We start from the raw sequence: 23,849 nt of genomic DNA on the forward strand, positions 1-23,849 counted from the left end.
GAGTGTCACTTTTAATAAGCAGGCAGAAGAACTAGGTGATCTCATTTGTAACTTAATAACTACTTACAGTCTGCCAGCAGCAGCCTTTTTTCGCTAGCTCACTCACTCTCTGATTGTGTCGTACATGTTCTGTGCCAGATAAACAATAAATGTGCTGACGCCATTCAAAACTGTATTTGCTTCATGGGGTGAGCAAACAAAGACTGACCTTGAAAAGAATAGGGGACTTAGGTAATGCGATACAAAGCCTTTTATCTCTTTGTCACTCCCGGGTTCAGAGTCCACCCAACTTAGTAGTGACTAAGAATCACTGTGTTGTATTTATGGCTCTCTCACCCATAGATCCCAAGCACTTTGCAATGGAAGGTAAGTATCACCATCCTAATGTTATACATGGGGAAACTGCAGTAAAGAACTTGCCCATGGTCACCCATCAAGACCCAAATCCTGAAATCAGATCAGCATGGGCAGGCTCTTGAGCCCATGCAAAATCTCTTTGATGTCACACTCACTCATGTACATTTGGCTGCAGAATTAGCGACTGCTCCCTTTACTTTTTCAAAAAGAAAAGGAGTACTTGTGGCACCTTAGAGACTAACCAATTTATTTGAGCATGAGCTTTCGTGAGTGAGCTGTAGCTCACGAAAGCTCATGCTCAAATAAATTGGTTAGTCTCTAAGGTGCCACAAGTACTCCCTTTCTTTTTGCGAATACAGACTAACATGGCTGTTACTCTGAAACCTTTACTTTTTCAAGCAGTCCTTACTCGCTCAACTAGCCTCATGGACTTCAGTAATATTTCTTGTGTGAATAAGGTTTGCAAGAACAGGCCCTTCATTTTCAAATGCATTGCAGTCAATCAGTATGGGTCAAACCTTGAGCGCCTTACTCGATTGCTTGAAGGACTGAATTACAGAACTCTCATTGACTCAAATAAATAAGGACCTGAGGCCTTGACTCATTATGCAGATTATCAGTGCTCCAATGGTTCAACTTGTGATACTCTCTGCTGTACATCAAGGGCTGCTGAAATCAAGGGAGGTTGCACTGGTGTAAATGAGGACAGAACTTGCCCCCCCTCACACACACACACCCCCCACTTTTGGATAATTGCTGATTTAGTAACTTTTACAGAGTCCCTGTGTGGTTCCATATTTGTCTTTCAAGAGATTTCAAGAATAAATGTGTTCAGTTTACAACTGAAAAGATGTATTTACTGACTGCTAGCCCTGCAAAATTGACCTTCAACCTAAGAGGCAAGTTGTGTTCTTTTCTTCTTGGGTATCATCGTCAGTAAAAGGGTTGTGAAAGCCAAGTTCTGCTCTCAGTGACATCTGTGCCATCCCATTATCCTTAATGGGCTGACAGAGATTGGCCTATAGAATTTGATAGGGATTAAAGTAATAAAATTCTACAGAAATTCAACAGAGTTCTCTATACAGTCTCTAAAAGCTTTTTGAATGATCACTTTTCTGAAGCATTTTTAAACCAACTTGAGACCTTATTAGAGAATTACATCTGTTCTATAGACTCCTTTTAGATTGGTTTAAAAATTCTGTAGAACTATGGTCATTGTCTATTAAATTTTTTGGACTTTTCCATAATGGAAAATTTCCTTTTTTCACTAACGTAAGCAGAGGTGAGTGTGAATACACGCAGAGAAAGCATCTGAGTAAGAAGGTGACATTTTTACACAGTCACTTTTCATACTGGAACCACACTTTAAAATATCGTCCCTGAGCCAGACATGTTTGAGGCTTTTTGTCTTTCTGTTTTTAATTCATGGGTTCTAAAAAGTAAGTGTGAGGAGGCTGTAAAGATGGCTATTGAAGTTGGCTACCGCCATATAGATGGAGCCTATTTCTATGAGAATGAGGAGGAGGTTGGGCGAGCCATTCGAGAGAAGATTGCAGATGGAATGGTCAAGAGCGAAGAAATATTTTACACAGGAAAGGTAAGTTGGTTTTGTTCTAAATACCATCACTTGTTCATAGAATCATAGAATATCAGGGTTGGAAGGGACCTCAAGAGGTCATCTAGTCTAACCCCCTGCTCAAAGCAGGACCGATCCCCAATTAAATCATCCCAGACAGGGCTTTGTCAAGCCTGACCTTAAAAACTTCTAAGGAAGGAGATTCCACCACCTCCCTAGGTAACGCATACCAGTGTTTCACCACCCTCCTAGTGAAAAAGTTTTTCCTAATATCCAACCTAAACCTTCCCCATTATTCCTTGTCCTGTCATCCGCTACCACTGAGAATAGTCTAGCTCCATCCTCTTTGAAACCACCTTTCAGGTAGTTGAAAGCAGCTATCAAATCCCCCCTCATTCTTCCCTTCTGTAGACTAAACAATCCCAGTTCCTTCAGCCTCTCCTCATAAGTCATGTGTTCCAGTCCCCTAATCATTTTTGTTGCCCTCCGCTGGACTCTCTCCAAATTTTCCACATCCTTCTTGTAGTGTGGGGCCCAAAACTGGACACAGTACTCCAGATGAGGCCTCACCAATGTCGAATAGAGGGGAACGATCACGTCCCTCGATCTGCTGCTGTTCTCTGCTTCTTTCTGTGCTGCTTTTCAGCAGCAAGAAAACAGTGGCTTTAGTGAAGGGGTTAGTATAAGTTGTAGCAGGCTGACAGGATTTGCCTGAAACACCCTTCTTGTTACCAGGTGCTAATCCTGTGGGGAAAGTGTTATATGCATTTAGTGCCAGCTGGACCTTTAGCAGGCATGGTGCCTAGATACAGTTACCAGATAAAAACTACATTGAACTGAAATTAAGGGAGAGTAGATGGAGGAGTTAAGGGAGAGAGAGTACCTAAGGGTAAAAGCATTACAGGGATGCTGTGATTATCCCAAAATTAAGCATTACAGACCAGGAGTTAGAGATTTAAGGTTACACCTCAAAGAAATCCAGATACGTTAGGCTATGTAAATGCACAGGTTAGGCACCTAAACAATCTTAATTCCTCCACCCGTAATTATGTACGCAACAGCCATAGAATTAGGTTTAGTTCATTGTTTGTGGTCCCAGACTGCACTAATTTGATTTGAAAGACACATTAGATGTTTCCATTTTCTACCCTTGTCAAGGTTCCTTCCCACTCTGAACTCTAGGGTACAGATGTGAGGACCTGCATGAAAACCTCCTAAGCTTACTTTCACCAGCTTAGGTTAAAACTTCCCCAAGGTACAAACTATTTTACCTTTTGCCCTTGGACTTTCGCTGCCACCACCAAACGTCTAACCGGTATATTACTAGGAAAGAGTCCGTTTGGAAACGTCTTTCCCCCCAAAATCCTCCCAACCCTTACACTCCCTTTCCTGGGGAAAGCTTGATAAAAATCCTCACCAATTTGCATAGGTGACCACAGACCCAAACCCTTGGATCTTAAGAACAATGAAAAAGCAATCAGATTCTTAAAAGAAGAATTTTAATAGAAGTAAAAAGAATCACCTCTGTAAAATCAGGATGGTAAATACCTTACAGGGTAATCAGATTCAAAACATAGAGAATCCCTCTAGGCAAAACCTTAAGTTACAAAAAGACACAAAAACAGGAATCTACATTCCATTCAGCACAGCTTCTTTTCTCAGCCATTTAAAGGAATCAGTATCTAACGCATATCTAGCTAGATTACTTACTAAATTCTAAGACTCCATTCCTGTTCTGTCCCCGGCAAAAGCATCACACAGAGAGAGGGAGAGGCTTTGTTTCTCCCTCCCCCCAGCTTTTGAAAGTATCTTGTCTCCTCATTGGTCATTTTGGTCAGGTGCCAGCAAGTTTATCTTAGCTTCTTAACCCTTTACAGGTGAAAGGGTTTTTCCTCTGGCCAGGAGGGATTTTAAAGGTGTTTACCCTTCCCTTTATATTTATGACAAACCTCATGGTATGAATGTTCACTTTTCAATGCTGCAGGGTATGATGATGCAACATTAATTGTCAGGGCATCTATAGACTTTGTATATAGGTGTCATTTTTATTATTTAAATTTAAATAAAATAATGCATACTATGCTGTATATCCAGTGACATTTCATGCCTGAGGTATAGTAGAATAAAGTTATTTAGGGAATCAGCCTTCTCAACATACAAATCTGATGGCAATTGTTCTCTCTTCACTCTTCACAGCTTTGGAGCACATTTAACGCTCCTGAGATGATCCGCTCAGCCCTGGAAAAGTCACTGAAGAGCCTGCAGTTTGACTACATTGACCTCTGTATTATTCATACACCTCTATCTTTAAAGGTAAAAAAGAGTTCTGTCTTAACACTGCAAAATCTCATCCCCACAGTTCCCCTTTTGCTTTAAGACAAGACCGTATGTTAACTGCTTGATTCAGAGACACTGCTGTAAGGAACAAGGAGCTCTACAATACTAAACAATTTTCCTACGTATGTTTCTTCCAGATCAGATGTAAAATGGGCTTTCACTTATATTAGGGATGTGGAGATAATCAAGAGAACTAATGGACTGAACATCAGGTTTCAGAAAGAACTTTGCACTTAATAATAAAGGTTAAATGTGCTGTGAATATTGAGTTACTGACATGTCACAATAGCTTAATATTTCTAGAATTTCTCCAGAAAGCAACTCATGTAAAACATCAAACTGAAGGGAAGTTTATCTAACGAATTTTTTTTGTTTTTAAGTCGAGATGATTTACTCCCAGAGGATGGAAATGGAAAATAGATTTTTTTACAATGTAGACCTGTGTGCCACTGGAAAGGTGGGTATCATGTATGAGTATAACATTAAAACACATTTGCAAAACTGTCATGAAAACTTACCAGGCCAGGCACAAAATCTACTTACCCATGAGTGTATCAGAAAACAATAATGAGATCTATATTTCAGGGCATAAACTAAACTCTAATAGGGGTTTAGGAAGAAACTTTTCCTGGAGGTAGGTTATTTCATAACTGTCCACTGTGGGTTTCTTGTATCTTCCTCTGAAGCAGATGGTAGAGGTCACTCTTGAAAAGAGGACTAATTGGGCCACTAGTTTTCTCCAGTTTGGCAGTTCCTATGATCCCACTAACCCACAGAAAAATGTTACTCACCTGGGAGAATGGGAGCATGGAATATTGTAAGTCTATATTAAGATACAAGGCAGTGCTTTATTCGTCCAGTAATGATGGCTAAGGTGTGTTGCAAGAGTGCTTCCTGATGCTGTTTTTCTTAAAGAAACAAAGAACTTCTCTAAACACAAATGTTGTACTGCTTATTTCCCTTCTGGGGGAAATAACCTATATCTGATTCGCAGGTGCAGTCAGGTATTTCAATTTCTCAATTAATGCAGTTATAGGCACCAATCAATGTGCCTGCCTTTAACTACAGGCATGGACCTAGAGGCCATTTTGGACATGTAATGTAGAGATAATGATGTTGCAGGTCTTGAATCCAGACCCAGAACTCCCCACTAAGCTGCCATATTCGGGCCTCCACCCAATGGTTACTGAACCTAGGTGGGCTGAGAAACTACTAGGGCTATAGCACCAGCCAATGCACCACCCACGAGCTCTGATTGGAGGATTGCCCAGCTTCACCGATTGCCAGCAGGAGCAACAGGTAGTTTGTCTGAGCAACAAGATGGTTTCCTATTGTGGCTGCATTGGACCCTGCTTGAGCCTGCCTCCTGCACTCAACCCTGTTAATGATTCCTGCTCAGCTCCTGCTTTATCCTAGCCTTCGCGCCTACTCCTGCCATGCACCTGCTCCATGATTGATCCTTTCCTGCCCTTATGCCTCATCTCCAATCCCCAGTGACCAGTCTTGACTCTGACCCTGGCCTCATTATTTCTGACCCTGACTCCATCTTGACCCTTGTCTCTGGCATTTGGCATCTGACCTCGGCTCTGACCAGCAGCTTCAATTCCTGGTTCTGACTTGTCTCCTGGCTCTGGTAACTGGCAGTTGACTGGGAACTCCAAAGCCTGGGTTCAAGACCCGGGACATCACAGTAGTAAGGAAATCATAGTTATTTGAATTTTTACCCTTCTGGCTCTGATATATGTGATTGGCCTTCAGATAAGGAGTCCTGTATGTCCTTGTAACATTAATATTTAAAGTTTGTCAGGTTACCTAAAGGATCGTATTTTATTTCAAAGGAAGTTTTTTGATATTTTAATATAATTTATCTTCTTAAAGTAGAAATGCATTTAGATGCTCTGCTGAAAGGCATATTATAAATACCTAAATAAATGCAGCAGATAATAGATATTTGTGGGGGAGTTGTGTGACTGTCACTGTTTGTACAAACTGAAATCTCCATTTTTCTAATGCTTTAGGTTGAATGTCATCCTTACCTCAACCAAAGGAAATTGCTGGAGTTCTGCAAATCCAAAAATATTGTGCTGGTGGCTTTTAGTGCCTTGGGATCTCACAGAGAGGAGAGATGGTAAGGAAAGAAGCTGACTGCATCACACAGGGAAAAAGAGTCTCATCAGTAAAAGAATGCATCTGATTCTCCACTGCCTTGATCTTGTGTGGCCATTTATGCAGGTGGAAAGTGGGCATAGCATGCTACCAAATTGGCATGGCTGTGTTTTGCACCCATTTGGCATAGATATAAATGACCACACAAGGAGACAGGAAGTGGAGAATTTGGCCTAATATGTTTGCTAAATATCTAATGATAAATGAGTATCGCCTCCAAGAGGCTCAGTTCTCACTGATCCCGAGATCAGATACGCTCACTCCGCGTCTGTATTCCCTTGCAGGGTGGAAAGCTCTCCACTTCTGCTGGAGGATCCAGTACTGAACGCTCTGGCCAAAAAATACAACCGAAGCCCAGCTCTAGTAGCCCTGCACTACCTAATAAACATCTTAGATGTCTGTATTCTAATGCAAGAAGTATGGGGAATAAACAGGAAGAACTAGAAATACTAGTGAATAATCACAAATACGATATAATTGTCATCATGGAAATTTAGTGAGTGACTGGAATATTGGTATAGAAGGGTACAGCTTGTTCAGGAAGGACAGGCCTGAACAAAGGGAGGAGGTATTGCCTTCTATATCAAAGATGCATCCACTTCCGCTGAGGTTGAGACAGAAGTAGAAGTCAGACCAGTTTCTAGTCTCTGAGTAAGAATAAAAGGGATAAAAAACCAGGGTGATTTAATGGTAGGGGTCTGTCACAGGTCACCTAACCAGGAAGAAGGGATGGATGAGACTTTTTTAAAACAACTAACAAAATCATCCAAAATGCAGGAATTGGTAGTGATGGGGGACCTCAACTAACCAGACATCAGCTGGGAAAATAATACAGCAGGGCACTGATTCTTCAGCAAGTTCTTAGAATGCACTGGAGACAACTCATTATTACAGACAGTGGAGCAAGTGAGTAGGGGAGAGGCTATTCTGGATTTGATTCTGATAAAGAGGGAGGAAGTAGTTGAGAATCCAAAGGTGGAAGGCAGTTTGGGTGAAAGGGAGCATGGAATGGTAGAGTTTATCATTCTAAGGAATAGTAGGAGGGAAAACAGCAGAATAAAGACAAAGGACTTCAAGAAAGCAGACTTACCTACCAATTCTCTGCGTTTGCTAATATCCCATGGGAAGCAAGTCTCAAGGAAAAAGAGTTCGGGGGTATCAGTTTTTTAAAGAGACATTATTAAGGGCATGGGAGCAAATTATACCAGTGCAGAGGAAAGATAGAAAGTATGGTAAGAGGCCACCCTGGCTTAACCAAGAGATCTTCAGGTGCCTGAGTTATACAAGAAGTGGGAACTCGGTCAAATTACATAGGATGAATATAAAGAAAACCACAAGCATGTAGGGACAAAATCAGAAAGGTCAAGGCCCAAAACGAGATTAAAGTAGCTAGGGATATAAAAGGTACCAAGCAAGCATTTTACAAATACATGGGAAGCCAGAGAAAGGCCAGGGACAGGGGAGGCCCATTTCTAAATGACAAGGGAAACACAAGAACAGAAAACACTGCAATGTCCGAAGTGTTAAATACCCTTTTTGTTTCAGTTTTCACCAAAAAGATAGCAATGGTCAGACAACCATCCTAGAGAACAACAATGTAAATGGGGTAGGCTCTGAGGCTAAAGTAGGAAAATATCAAGTTAAGAATGACTTAGACAAGTTAGATGTCTTCAGTTCAGCTGGGCCTGATGAAATACATCCCAGAATACTTAAGGAACTGGGTGAAGAGATCTCTGAGCCATTAGCAATTTAGCTTTGAGAACTGGTGGAGGGAAGGACTGGAAAAAGGCAAATATAGTGTCACACCCGCACTGCCCCCCCACTCAGGGGGTTCCCTGGGAAGGCAGATCAGCACTGCATGTTGCTAACGCTGTTGCAAGCATCACAAAGCATTTTGGGGAGGGTCAAAGGTGTGAATGTGGAGTGGAAGATTCCTTTGCAGGCTGTGAGATGCCAAAGGGGGAGGGAGGAAGAGAGCAGAGAACTCAATACTTCATCTAGCTCAGTCAGAAGATAAGACCCTGGCCCCCAGTCCAAGGTCACGGAGCCCGACGAGAAGTCTACAGCTGTATTCATATTTTAGCCAACCCCAGCCAGCCATAAGAAAAGGAGAACTAAGCTGAGCAGATTGCAGAGATTGCAAAAACGAACGAGACAGTGAAGGCCAACAGAAGGGGTGGGGAATGAAGTTTCACGTTCCTGGAACCGATGTGTTTTGGGAAAGCTGAGGAGGCCACAGAGACCCAGTTTGGACTGCTACAAAGAGCACGGGGAACAGAGGTCACTGAACAAAACGTCCCCAAAAGAAACCAGGACTTAAAAACCTTTCTGATAGCTGAGGCAAATCAGAGATCAATAGCGGATGCTGGACGACCTGTGCGCACAGGACAGAACTCCCGTCCACCCCTCCCCCTCTTCTTCTTACGTTACAGCCAGGCCTGGCCAGCTTCAGGTAATGCGTGTGTGAGTATGAAAGTGGGTTAGGGCTTGGGGCACTAATGCTTTCTTCCTTCCTCTGAGTGACGTGGGAAACCCTGCCCCCAGCACTCTCTGCTGTTATTTTATTATTTTATCAATAAAGCTTTAAAACTCAGTTACGTGGTGTGCTCCGTCATCATCTCCCTAAAGATTCTGCGGATTCAGCATGATCACCTGACGCCCCAGACAGATTGGTAACATAAATCTGTCAGAATAGTACCTATCTATAAAGATGAATAAGGACAATCCATGGAATTATACACCATTCATCTTAACTTTGGTATCCAGAAAGATAATGGAGCAAATGATCAAGCAAGCAATCTGTAAGTACCTAGAAGATGATAAGTTAATAAGTAACAGTCAACAAGAAACCATGTCAAACCAACCTAATAGTTAACAAGCCTTGTGGATGGGGAAAGCCGTAGATGTCATATATCTCGACTTTAGAAAGTCTTTTGATAGTGTCTCACATGACCTCTTGAGCAAACAAGAGGTCAGTAGCCTAGATGAACTTACTATAAGGTGGGAGCACAAATGGTTGGAAAACCATACTCGTAGTGGATATCAATGGTGTTCTGGGCCAAGGTGTTTGAAGCACCGCAGGCCGGCAGAGGTACTCTGAGAAAACGCAGCTAAGCAGTGAGTTATTGGCTTTATTGAAGGTTAGTGACACACCCGCAACGGGGACCTCAAGCGTTGCTGTCACGGAGGCAAAGAACCCAGCACACCGGAGCTTTGCCTGGGATGGAGTCCAACAAAGGGGTAAACAGCAAGCCCTAATAAGCAGTACACAGAAACAGCTCATGAATATATAATTACGTACTTTTTTAAAGGGGCTTTCCGCTACCTGGCGACAGGCCATGCAAGGCAGACAAAACCGGCCTAAAACCGGTTACAGTAGGTTCTTCATGTTTTACAGTGACCGGGCGGCTTTGAGAAAGCGGAAGTTCCCTAGTTAGGCCATAACAAAGTCTTCTGCAGTCCCTTACAAATGGCTTACAATCAAGCTGGAAGGGCTTATCGAATGGGGTCCTGCAGAGTTTTATTTAGCCACAATGACCCTTTCTAAGCTTCCTGTGCACAATGGTGACTCTGCTTAAAAGTGTAGATTTATTTTAAAAAGTGATTGTATAAAAATGGCACCTTCTTATTCAACCAACCTGTTCCCTGTGTGCATTCACAGTCCTATCTACTTCAGTGGGGAAAAAATTATCACTCCTTTCAGCCCTACAGAGAGAACACAGCTAAGGGAGAGTGAAGTGGATTTTATTCCTCCTGGGGTCTCATCGACAAAATTGTTTACTAATTTCCAATCAATTACACTTGTACTACAAACCCATTAAAAGCAAGGGATTATCACTGAGAGCAAGATTTTAAGAGAGTGGGATTGAAAGCTGTCAAAGACCATAATTTGTTCTCCAGCATCTTTATTGCTTGATCCAGATTGAGTTTGTAGAGCTATCAGTTAGAAAAGCATCCTTTTATTTGTCAATGGGGCACATTTGTATTGAATCTCTGACAGTCAATATCGAACACCAAGTTCTCATTTTTACAGAGTCACTTTTCAGAGCAGAACCACACTTTAAATGGAGAACTGATGGCAAAAGAAGAAGGGTGTTCTTGGGGGGGATTCTTTCCACATTAGAACTGATGTCCTGTTAGAAATGGCATTTGTATGAACTCCCATCTCCTGGATCCCAGAGACAGACCAGAATTGTGTACAGAACTCAGTCACATACCAAGGGACATCTTCCATTCCATTCTTCCAATGGCCAACTAGTTAAGTCAGACAACAGAATGACTCCTAATAACCAAGGAGAACAAATTTAGCCAGAAAGATTTTAACGTTGAAAGTGGCCTCACATAGGGTTCCTGTACTGAGCAAGTGCATTTCTCACATCCTGGCTGCATTTTGGCCCCTCGCCCTGCTTCTTCAGGAAACATTCACTTCTTGCTCTCATGTGCATCTTTGCACACTGCCACCCCATAACACAACCCTTCTGCCAAAAAAGTAAAGCCAGTGGTATGCCATGAATGAGGCATTTTAGAAAAGTGTTTTTTACAGAGTCAGCCTTTGAGAAAGAAGAGAAAAGAGAGAACTTCTTTAGAAAGAACAGTTGTTTTTGAATCATTACAGCTTTAGAGTGCCTTTCACCATCCTGAACTTGTCCGAAGCTGCCTGGAACAATCACTGAAGAAACTTGAGTTTGACTATCTTGATCTTTTCATTATCCATACCCCTGTGTCTCTAAAGGTAAACATTTCTTTAAAAAATATACACAGGAAAACAAATGTTTAGTAGTATATCCACGGGCCAGAGCAGAGCCGTTCTGAAAAAAAGACCCATAGTCCATCTTGTCGTACGTCCAGTCTGCAGAAGTAGCCTTAGATGGGTGCTCGAGGGGAAGGCAAAAGACAAAAGAAAAACTAATGCATGAAGCACATTCTTTAATTCAGTGTTCATATACTCTGAAGACGTTGGGGCTGCAGAGGTGTAATTGAACTGTTCTTATTAGTGATGATGCACAAGTTGGAAAGAGTCCAGCCAGGGCTGGATTACCCAATAGGCAGACTAAGCACGTGCTTAGGGCACAAGCAAAGCAGGGGGCACCAAAAAAATGAGATTTTTTTTTAAAAAATTTGATATTTCAAAAAAAGCATCGAAGTAGTCATCATGGGAAAAATCAGAACTTTGTTAGACTTCCTTACAGTCCACTACACACTCTTCCCCCGTTTTTCTGTTCTTTTTATTACTTATCCCCACCTAAACCAGGGGGGCGTCCTACTAACATAGATCGAAATAATGCGAGGAAATCAGATCCTGTCATGTATTGCAATAAATTTATGTTTTATTATTGATATATTCTTCTGAGTTATACGTACATGATTCATTTTTTTCTTTCTTTTATATATACATTATATATATACATAAAAATAGTGTACATTGTGTAATTTGTTGGGTTTTTTTTAAGTTCAGATAACTGAGATAAGGGGCAGGATGAAACGTAACCCACTGAGTGGAGCACAGAAACGTAAACTTGCAGAAGAAAAGAAACAAAAAACTCGTGAAATTTTCCAAAATCTTCCAAAGCTGATATTTTTCAAAGCGAATCCATCATAAGCAACATCTTCTCTCAGTAGCACAGACGTTGTTCCAAAACCTGTAGGTGTTTCAGAGATTGACCCTTCTTCTATTGGTGAAACAAACACCATTCCAGAACATGTGGATGTGTCAGAGACTGTAACTGATCATCCTACTCCTGGTGGTAAAACAGACATTGTTCTAGAAGGTGTGGATGTGTCAGAGACTGAACCTGCTCATGCTGTAAAGAGTAGGAAAAAAGATCCTGGTATGTGGGTTGATTTCAGTACCGATGATGTAGCTTACTGGATAGATTGTGGACCAAATGACTGTCAACACCACACTGGGCCATTTGAGAAATCACGTTGGACTTTTACCAATGGCAAACAAACAAGATATTGTCCACAAAAAATATTTTTCGACATGAAAGTGAATGGTGAGAAATACACTTAAGAATGGCTACTGTATTCCCCATCAACAGGGTCTATGTACTGTTTTGTTTGCAAACTTTTGCATATAAACCTTCAACATCCCAGTTTGCTGCAGATGGATTTAGTGACTGGCGGAATACTGTTTTAATTGAACAACATGAAAATAGCACTGCTCACAGAGATTCAATGTTGATATATTTAAATTGAAGACAGGGCTTTGCATTGACACAAAAATTGGAAGAACAAATTAAAGGGGAGCATGAATACTGGCAATATGTCTTGCAGCGTGTTATAGCTGTTATTCAAACATTAACTGAATGTGGTCTGCCTTTCCAGGGATCCAATGACACATTTGGATCATTGCAGAATGGAAATTTCTTGAGATTGTTGGAGCTTGTGGCTCAGTTTGATCCATTTTTAGCAGGCCATATCTCAAAATATGGGAATGCTGGCAAAGGTAACCCATCATACTTATCCAAGACAATATGTGAACTCATTGGTCTAATGAGTGACAAAGTTCGTTCAGCTATTGTGGATGAAATAAGTACTGCTGGGTACTACAGTTTATCTGTCGACTCTACATCTGATCTTTCACATATTGATCAATTGAGTATTGTACTAAGATATGTGTCTCCCACAGATGGAAAACCAGTTGAACAATTTATAACATTCCTCAACATTCCTCACTTCCTTCACTGGTGAAGAAATGGCAAATCAAGTACTGCATTATCTGTGCCAAGTTTGCAAACTAGATTTCTCAAAGTGCAGAGGTCAGTCTTATGACAACGCTGCCAACGTGTCAGGGCGTTATCAAGGAACGCAGAAGAAGCTTTTAGAACAGAACAAATATGCCATATTCATACTATGTGCTGCACACTCTCTCAATCTTGTTGGCCGCGGTGCTGTTGATTGTTGTCCGGTGGCAGTAAGATTTTTTGCAACAGTCCAGTTACTTTATACATTTTTCTCTGCCTCAACACACCAATGGGCAGTTCTTAAAACATATTTGGGCAATGATCGTATGTTGAAATCTCTTTCTAATCCTCGCTGGGAGGCACATGCAGTGGCAACAAGTGCAATTCTGGAGTCCAACTCAAAGATTGTGGATGCATTAGAATGTGATTAGATTGTGGATGCATACAGCTGAAGACCAATCACAAAAGGGAGAAACTATACGAGAGGTGGAAAACATTGCAAACAAGATGCAAGAACTAGAGTCTGTATTCATGTTGACCATGTGGAATGAAATTTTACAACACTTTTACCACACAAGTCAAGCTCTCCAAGAAAAAGAATTGGATTTGAAAACACGTGCAGACCTCTGTCAATCATTAGCAGACCACTTACACACTTTGAGGAATGATTTTGAAAGATTTGAAGACATATCAAAAGATATCTTGCCTGATACTAACTACAAAGAAGCCCAGTCCCGCAAGTGAATCAGGAAAAAACAAGCAAATGATAGCAGTGCAACAGAAACAGCATAGAATCCTAGAGACAAATTTCGCATATCTACTTACTATGCTATAATCGATACACTTGAAGCTCATATGAAGAGGAGAGGTGAAGTGTACAGAGAAGTATCAAGTAGATTTTCTTTTCTAAATTATATGGACTTATCTGATGAACAGTATTCACGAGGTTCCCAAAAGCTAGTTGACTCATACCCTGTTGACTTCTGTGGAGAAGAACTGCAGTTCCACTGTTATATGTGCTGTGACAAAGCTCTGTCCTTGTCTCCATGGGTCCTGCGTTTCCTGGCGGATTTTTCCTAGCCTCAGAGGCTCACTGTGACCCTCCACATAACCCTTCTCTCTCTGGAGACAAGGGTCACAGTCTACTGAGCCATTTTCATCATAAGCCAGCGAGGGAGGTTAGGAGAAGCTATCCTCCCTTGCACAGTCTCTGTTGTCTCCCAGTCTCAGTGATTAATCGGGGGGGGGGGGAGGAAGAGGATGAAAAAAGGGTGGAGCCCAGGCCCGCCCTCTACTCTGGGCTCCAGCCCAGGGACCCTAATAGTATCAGCTATGGTAGCTGACCTTTTAGAGACATGACATGTACAATTCCCTGGGCTACTTCCCCACAGCAGCCCTCACTTCCTCAAGCTCCACTTCACCCTTACCTCAGGGTCTCCTTCCTTGTGCATGATATGGTGTATACTGCTCAGTCTCTCCAACAGCACAACTTCCTCCCACAGCTCCTGACATCTGCCCCCACCTGACTGACTGGGAGGCTTTTAACTAGTTACAGCCAGTCCCTGATTGGCTTCAGGTGTCTCAATCAACCTAGCATTCTCCCTGCCTTCTGGAAAGTTCTTAATTGGCCCCAGGTGTCTTAATTGACCTGAAGCAGCTGCCATTTAACTTATCCTGGTACCAGGGATTTGTTTAGCCTGGAGCTAATATATCTATCTCCCACTACTTTTCTATAGCCCTCTGGCCTTCCCCCATCACAGCACGCAAAGTTTAATGAAACAGGAAAAATGAAATTCAATCACATTGATCTTCATGACACAATATTGAAAGATGGAATACAATGTGTATTTCCAAATGAAGAGATCGCACTACGTATTTTTCTAACATTGATGATTTACTAATTGCTCCACAGTACGCTCTTTTTTTCTCAGCTGAAAAGAATAAAAAACCCTCAGAGAACAACGTGTCAGGACAGACTTGATTCACTTTCCCTATTGTGTATGGAAGCGGACATGCTTCGTCGAGTCAGTTTCAATGAACTTATCCATAATTTTGCAATCAGAAAATCTAGAAAGAAGCTATTTTAATTTCAGCATACATGTAAGTTTTGTGTCATTTCGAAAAATAAAATTGTATTTTACGGTATAGTATTGTTTTTATTTTGAATTACATATGGGGGGGCACCATAATCTTTTCAGTGCTTAGGTCTAAAGGTCTTAATCCAGCCCTGAGTCCAGCTCAACTGTCAGACTTCAGCCAGGTCTGCATATAGTTTTGGTCCCACTTTAACTATGTCAGTTAAGGGTGTGATTTCTTTAACAAAATAGTTGAATTAGTGCAACCCGTAGAGTGAAGGCAGTTATACCAGTACAGTGGTGCCTTATACTGGTGTGTTTTATTCCCCTAATTTTTGGGAATAAACTACACTGCTATAAGAACTTTTATACCAGCACAACTGTATCCACTGGGATAAGTGATACCTCTCTGGCACTACCCTGGAGCAAGAAAGGGCATCTCTCTCATCTCAGACATCCAAGTGAAGAAAAAAAACAAAATACTTCTGCAGCCCACAAAAAAGACTAGGTCCCTGAAGTCTCACACAGAGTGAAGATCGATACTTGGGTGCAGATCTGGGCTCTTTATCCCCTATGAGCCCAAGCAGCCAAGGCAAAGTCCCAGGGCTCCAAAAACTAAAGTACAGAAAAGCCAGTCCTCTAATTCCTCAGGGGGCCCAGGAGGCCAGTGCACTCAAACAGTTTCCTGAGGGGACAACCCCTATATCATGGGAGCTCCAGAGTCCCACCCAGACTGAGCCGGCATTCTCCTTTCTAATCACGTGCCCTTCGCCAGGCTTGACAAGCCTCATAGGTGCGGTGGGTTGTGCTCAGAGAAGCTCTTTAACCCTTTCTTGACTGCTGTGGGAGCAGACCCATCATACTAGGAGAGGCCTACTACATCAGTGTCAGACTGATTGATAGAATTAAACTAGTACAACAACAGTGCATAATCCAGACCCTCAATGAGTGTTCAGGGCAGCTAGTTAAGTGAAATATATTTTTTTATGTGTGAACTGAGCAGATTTGAGGAGGAAATCACTGAGAGACAACAAACATGAAATCTCACATGCCCCTTTTTTTTTTTTTTTTTTTTTTTTTTTTTTACAGGATCACTTTGTAGAGGAGAACCACACTTTGAGATGCTTTGGACTTCCCTGTTCTTAGGACAGGGGTATTGCCAAAGCCATTGTCAGGGACAGTCTCGGCTTTACAGGTGATATTTTCCACAGAGGAGGAATGAAATATTCTGCCCTAGAGTCAGCCAAGATGAGGACTCCATCAGATGCAAAGCGCTGCCCCAAGATTGGCAGAAATGCCACCCCTTCACGGGGGCCATCCCAGGCACGTGCTTTGTTAGCTGGTGCCTAGAGCCGGCCCTGCTTACCCACATTACAAAATCCATCAGTCAGTTTAATATAATTGGTGCTTCTATATCAAGACAGGCCAGAAATGAAATCTAAAGGGGCATCAGGTCAGAATCAAGGTGCATTGACAGAGCTTTGGGGAAGTTAGCACAGTGTCTGTTCACATTATCCCTGGTTCTAATTGCTGCTGTTTGGTTCCTCATTTTCAGGAGCATTAACTAAACTCCCTCATTTAAAAGGAAAAAGCTAAAACTTCCCCTGTGACATGTGCCTTCCCTTCAGTGGACTCTAGCAAGCTTTTTTTATTAAATGTAAAAAGTAAACAGGATTTGGCTACAGCATCATTGTTATCATAGCACTCTTGTGATCTGAGACTCTGCAGTCATTTCCTATTATCAGAGCAGGGAAACACTGGCGTATCTTGGACACCACAGAATGGCTACTGTCAGTAAGTACAGACATTCTAACAGTGACCACTGTACCTGTCCATCTCCTTCAGTATTTCTTGTGTTTTCCCTTTAATTTTCATACTCAATTATTTTTTCACTATAAAACTCTTAAAGTGGTGTTCATAGTCCCATACTTATATGGTATCCTTATTTCTGTATTGTTCACCAGCAATGATTGGGTATCGCTATGTCTTTGAGGTTCTGTATGTGTAAGGGACAAATTAGAGAGAAAGCGACTGGGAGAGGCAGTGGCCAGATTGTCTACTTTCTACTGAGGGGAAAAGGTGACTATATTTCACTGGATTGGATGGAGATCTGATGCCTTAATGAATGGTTGGAAAATGACTGTCTCTAAATCAGAGTTTTCTTCTAGAACAAATCAAACTTCCCATACTGTACGTGTAATGATATTTTGGTGGAATAATTTTATATGGAGTGAGCCGAGTTGAGCATAATTTTTCTAGTCTCATGGAAATTATACTCCCAGCAGTGATAATGGAACTGGCCATTGTTGTTTTTCCCAGGCCATGGATGTATGTAAAGACACAGGCTTGGTGAAGTCCATTGGAGGGTCCAGCTTCAACATCAGACAGCTGGAAATGATCCTGAAAAAAAACCAGGTCTCAAGTACAAACCTGTTCTAAACCAGGTAAAACTCTGGCCTTTGAATGCAGACCTAAAAGTACTGAGTTAGAAGAAATTCAGAACTTGTAGTCAGTGAAGAGTTTCATTTATGGGGGAAGAACCTCAATCCTTAAAGGAAGCAGAAACTCCAGAATGTCTTTCTCAGCAGGAGCTAATGTCCAGCGTTTCTTTTAAATCAAAAAGGAAACTTCCTTATTGCTCCACTTCAAGTAGACACAAGCCACAACAGTTAGACCCTGATATTGAACTCTTCAGAATTTGTGGGTGTTGAGACCAGCTGACGTTAAAGACGGGGGCCATTAGCATATACAGATTCAGGTTCAAGTTCTGAAAAAAACCCATAATGCTATGGAGCTTGGAACAAGGGCTTTGTTTGTGCCCATCCCTAAATTCATGGAAAAACTTATGCAAATCAAGAAAGAATAAAGTAGAAAATACCTTTAAAGGAAACAGTGTTTGAGAGGGGCAGGAGAAAGAGAGACGCAGCTGCTTCCCTGAACATCCAGAGATCCTCTCCTGCTACCTCATTCCCCTGCTATGGGAATGGACTTTCAGAGCACCAGCCTCTCTCTACTTTGAATGTGAGGATGATTTATTACCAGGTTATCCAAACTCATACTCAGAAATGTGACTTTCTAATTGATTTGCCTACCTTTCACATAGTTACCTTGATGTATTCTATACATGCTGGATAAAGGGAAAGAATTGAGTTACATATAATAAGAAAAATGACACAGGATATGCACAGCATCCCATAGTCAGAAGTTGAAAGTAATTTTACCTCTCAAGTAATATTTTTTTAAACTTAGTATAGCACAATTTCTACACGGAGGATTATATATACGTACAAGGTAATTTTGAAGTTGTAAATCTAAATGCTTAAATTTCAGTATTAAAATATGTAAGAGTAAAATGTCTTATCTTGAGGAAAAATCTATTGTTTCACAGTTAGACAACTCAAAAATGACTGAACTGATTTTGATTCAATTTCTTCCCTCCCTGCCAAAAAATTCATTTGTGAGTTGAGACCAAGCATGAGACATTTTAGACCAAGAGACCACTTTAGAGGAAGTTATCAGCCCCTGAAAATAAGGGCTTAGAATGAGAGTGCCATCTCGTCCATATCGACAGTTACAACTGGTCCCAGTAAAGATCCATAGAACATCTATTAGTAATTATCTCACTACAACTAATAGGCATGGCTTTAATGGCAATGTTGGTCCAGGATATGATTTTGATCCCTATCCTAGCTGTGTAACAATACACAATGGGTCAAAACCTGCTTGTAGAAGACTTAATGAGGTGTCAGTGGGACTACACGCACGTGTAAGGCAAGCAGGATTTGGCCCTCAGTTTATAAATCTTCATTAAGCCCGTCCCCATACAGCGTGTATTGGCTTCACTGTCCTCTACTAGATAAACTGTTTCTTGGGATTTGTTATCATCTAAACTGCACCCCATGGTCACTTGCACTGCCAGGCTGTATTTTAATTGAAGGATATTTTATTGAAATTTACTTCGATATTTTAACATTCTGTATCCCCTTGACATAACATCTGCTGTTTCTTTTGTCTGACTGCTGCTGCTTATATGACCTGAAATCTCAATTTTGGGTTGGGGGCTGATTCTGCAGGTTGAGTGTCACCCTTACCTCACCAAAGCAAACTGCTGGCCTTCTGCAAATCCAAAGATATCCTCCTCGAAGCTTATTGTGCTCTGGGCTCAAAGAGAGACAAAAACTGGTACAGAAAGAAACTGAACTGTGCTCCTAGGTTTAGAACATCAAAAATGGGTTGGAGGGAGGGGAAGGTACCGTCTGTCTTCAAAATATCTGGTATTTATAGAGTTATAGAATAAAAATGAGAGCTGGAAAAGACCTAGTAGGTTATCTTCAGATTGCACAGGCATTGTTCTCAATAAGCTGAGATGACTGCATTCCTGATCCCCAAAATGCTCCCTGTTTCTCTGTTTCCCTTGTAGGATAGACCAAAGCACCCCAGTTCTGCTGGAGGACCCAGTATTGGGTGCAATTGCCAAAAAATATAACCGAAGCCCCGCTCTAGTAGCCCTGCGCTACCAGCTGCAGTGTGGTATCGTGGTCCTCTTCAAGAGCTTCACCAGAAAGCGTATTGAAGAAAACTTCCAGGTAAGGTAGGCGGGGAGAGAGAAGACGATGAGGGACACACCTCCCTCTGTGCAGATTTTGATGGGACACTGTAGAAGGCTGAGAACTTTTGTGCCCTTGTACAGTATGGCACTGCAGGATTCTGCCAGAGAACTATCAGACATTGTGTAGTGCAGTTCTCAGACAAGTTCTCTATTCTTAGAGAAGGCTTTTGCCACTTTAATATTTGAACTGTGTAACTTGGCATCCACTAGAGAACAAATAATAATATGGGGGGAGGGGAACCATGGAGTTCTCCTTGTGTCTCCCAAAGGCAAAATTCTGAGGGAACAACTGATTTGTGGAGCCCTTTCCCAAAATGACTAACGCTACTCTTGACATCAGATGGGAATATAGGCCCCTCTGAGCTTTGGAAAGACAAATGATCTTCCAATAGGCGTGTGCCCCTTTCCTGCCCTCAGCCTCTTGCCTAGACCATGGGTCCTCTCCAAACTGTTCTCTGCCCTTCTCTGTCCCCTTTAGTCGAGGATCTTAAACTTCTTTCCCAGGTAAATCAGCGTAAGGCATCCCTCGTTCTATTTTCCATACCCAAGGAGCAAACCATACAGTATCAGACTGACTGATTTATTCTACATTAAGGGAAAGAACAAGGAAGAACATCTACATGAGAGAGTACAGTGTGTGTATCCTCTGTAAGATGCCCTTTATTTCCCAAAATGGCAGCTGCCTCTGCAGACAGCAGATTCCTAGAAGTTTAAAGGTGAAATGCACAGAAAAGAAAATCACAACAGTTACATAGCTACATACCCTTTACCCAAGGTTGGATTACCGTATGGGCCAACAGGGCCTGTAAACAGGGGCCCTGGCCAATTTGGGGGGCCCACAGGAGCGGCCGGAACTCTAGCAGAGCCCTGTGCTCCTCCTCTCTCTCCCCTTCTCTGCTCCTCCTCTTCCCCCTGAGGTCCCGCCTCCACCCCAGCCAAAAGCCCGTGGAGGTGGTGTCTGGTGAACAATGCATAGTCCCCCACATTCTCAGGCAGAGTTGGCTGAGCACTGCTCACCCAAGCCCCACGCACAGCTAGCCCAAGCCCACTGAAGGCCCTCCCCGACCCCCACCCGGCACAGTGCTCGACCAAGCCCCTCTCCCTTTTCACCTTCCCCATGAGGCACTGAGCTCCCACGAGCACCTCTTCCCCTGTGCAGAGCTGGCCCTCTCCCCTCCCCCATGTGGGTTGGCCCAAGTCCTGCCACTCAACGCCCCTCCCCTGCTCCTTTTTGGCAAAACTGGGCATTTGTCCCATTTTCTCTTGCCAACTGATCAGTTGGCAAGAGCAAAAATGCCCCGTTTTGCTCAAAAAGTTGGGATGTCTCAAGCCAAAATGGGACATATGGTCACCCTAGGCCAGGGATCCCCAAACTTTTTCTGTCACGCCCCTCCTTACGTAGTCCGTGCCCCCTCCCCAGGAGCCAGGGCCAGGAGCGAGACTGGATCTGCTCTCGGGGCTGTGAGTGGGGGTGCAGCCAGGAGGAGAGCCATAGTTGGGGCTGGGTGCAGCCTCAGCATAGCTGGGGGGTAGGGCTGGGCCCTGCCGTGCCCCCCAACATTTCTCCATACCCCCTAGGCAGGTGGAGGCTTCCCAGGGCAGGTGGAGGGTCCAGGGCTCTCCACAGTTGCCCAGGCTCCCTGGGGAGCTCTTACCATGGCCCAGCTTCTGGCCAGGCCAGGGGGAGGGGCCTTGGGGGAAGGGGAGGAGCAGGGGGTGGGGCCCCATCACAGGAGCCGGGGCGGGGGGGGCAAATGTTCTTTGTGCCTGGGTCCCCAATATATCTTAATCTGCCTCTGTCTTCACCTCTGAAATATCTAAAATACAATGGAAAGAGCAGGCCAGGATTATTATACCTTTTTTCATTTCTTTTTGGCTCAGCATGAGGCTTATGGTTCTGTAAATGCACATGCATCCTGCAGGAATAACCCAATGTTTGATCCTGTCTTCAGGGTCAGGTTTTTGACCTCCAGCTCTCTGAGGAGGACATGAAAACCATTGATGGGATGAACAAAAACCGTCCCTATGTGCATTTAAAACAGTAAATCATAATACTTTGCAGTATTTTAGAACTCTGTGGAGAGGCAGAAGAAAGGCAGCAGTGGTCACCCCACGAAGAAATAAGGTTTTGTGATATATTGAGCTTAGTGATGACAAAGGATGTACTTAGCATCATAGCTATTAGGACTGGAATGGAGTCATGCAGTTTAAGGCCAGAAGGGACAACCAGATCATTTAGTCGGATCTCCTGTATATCACGGGCTACCACCACCACCCAGCACCTGCACACTGAACCCAACAACCAAAACCAGACCAAAGCATTAAAACCTACAGGAGACTAGACACTTATGTGCCACACACAGAGAATAGGAAGGACTCAGTACGCCCGTGCCTCCGGCCCTCACAATGACAGTGAAATGGACCTGGAGGGTCATTTATTCAAACCCCCACAGTTAGGCAGGAGTGATTTCATTGGCTCAAATTCTGCTCTTCATTACTCTGGTAAAAATCCACAGGAAATGACTGGGCCAGTATATTCCTCTGGATATACTGAACCCTGTATTTGGCCTCTTATCCCAACACATTCCTAGTGGTGGGTTACCTCATTTAGCCTTGAGTTTTTCCAGTTTGAAGGGAAAACCACAACTTCCCTTAGATGCCCATGTCATTGTCTTATCATCCTGATGGTTATAAAGATTTCCAAGGTTTTAAACTAGAGATGGACCTGAACTAAAACTCTGGGATCAGTCCAGAGCCCCTCTCTGGAGCCTCTGTTCTGTTCCAGTGGTATCCGCATAGGAATATCCCCAGCAGAGGAGAGCCCGATGGAGCCAGGTCCTTTGCCATACCCTCCAGGACCTTGGCATAAGGGATACACTGAAGGCATTTCTGGGGAGAGGGTTTGGCCAGAGTGCTGCTGTGCTCCAGCAATCCCCAGCTAGCAGAGAGCACCTTGGGGATTAGCCCAAGGCTCAGAAAGTTGCAAACTTCGCCTTTGTGGATACCCCCCCTCCAGATCTGCACAGTACCACTGGGTGCAGCTGAGAACTGAACTCCCTGTACCTTAATAATCCTGATCTTCACAGAAGTTTGTGTCTAGATGAAACATTGTTTGATCTTTACGTCTGCAATGCGCTAAACCAAAACACACCCACATTTTGGATCCAGATCAGGATCTCAACTTTACATTTTGGGCCTGTCTGCATCTTAAAGACAATTTTTCCATCTTCATCAAAGCCCACTATTACTTGTTCTAGTCTCACAGTTTACTGAGAATAATTATCTCTTGTAACAGCATTCTGCCATAGGCAGTCACAGACAGTTATGACCCAATGTTTTCTCCGACCTCCATTAACTTCCAGATAAACACGGGTATTAGGTATAAACTCTGCTGTAATGTAATGTCATCTCAATACCTACTGTACATTAGAGTACTCACCTGCTGAAATAGTGGAGTGATGGGCCTATAGAAAACCCTACGATAGGTAGAAAATATAACATCTCTACTCTTTGAGATTCCTGCATTTTGCACTCAGATGTCCTAGTAATGTAGTTACAGGTGGCTAGTTCATAAATGTTACCTTTTCTTTTTAGATTTGTGGGCCAGCCTCAGTTTCCATTTATTGATGAATAATGGAAAGGATCTTTTCACTGTTCCTGATTTTATTTCATGCATAAGGAAAACCAGACATACATTTCATCTCCTTGCCCCATTCCTGTGATTAGTCCTAGAGAAGCACCTTGTTCTGGAAGCCCAGCTTCTGCTGGTGATGTCAAGAGAACTACACTGTACATTTAAACAGAAATTCTAAACAACTCAGTCTCTGAATGGAATGGTACTTGATTGCTAGTGGGAAAAAATAAAAGTATCTGTGTAATGCACTAATGGAGTCTAGTCTCTATTCTTTGATAATTAGGTGGGGTTTTTTCATTCTCAGAGCCAGGAGACCCAGGCCCCTTAGAAGTGCTCTGTGTGAGGTGTTATAGGTCCCCAAAGTGTGGTTGGCTGAGCTGGCTTGAAAAATGAGGGGGGTCTGTCCGCT

At 42.8% G+C, this 23,849-nt stretch overlaps 1 pseudogene; it reads left to right on the plus strand.

Annotated features, from left to right (window-relative positions):
- The first annotated feature begins 1,747 nt into the window (after positions 1-1,747).
- On the plus strand, positions 1,748-23,440 carry LOC102945824 (annotated as a pseudogene).
- The last annotated feature ends 409 nt before the right edge of the window (positions 23,441-23,849 follow it).

Source organism: Chelonia mydas, chromosome 1 (assembly GCF_015237465.2).
Source record: "Chelonia mydas isolate rCheMyd1 chromosome 1, rCheMyd1.pri.v2, whole genome shotgun sequence".
Lineage (NCBI taxonomy): Eukaryota > Metazoa > Chordata > Testudines > Cheloniidae > Chelonia > Chelonia mydas.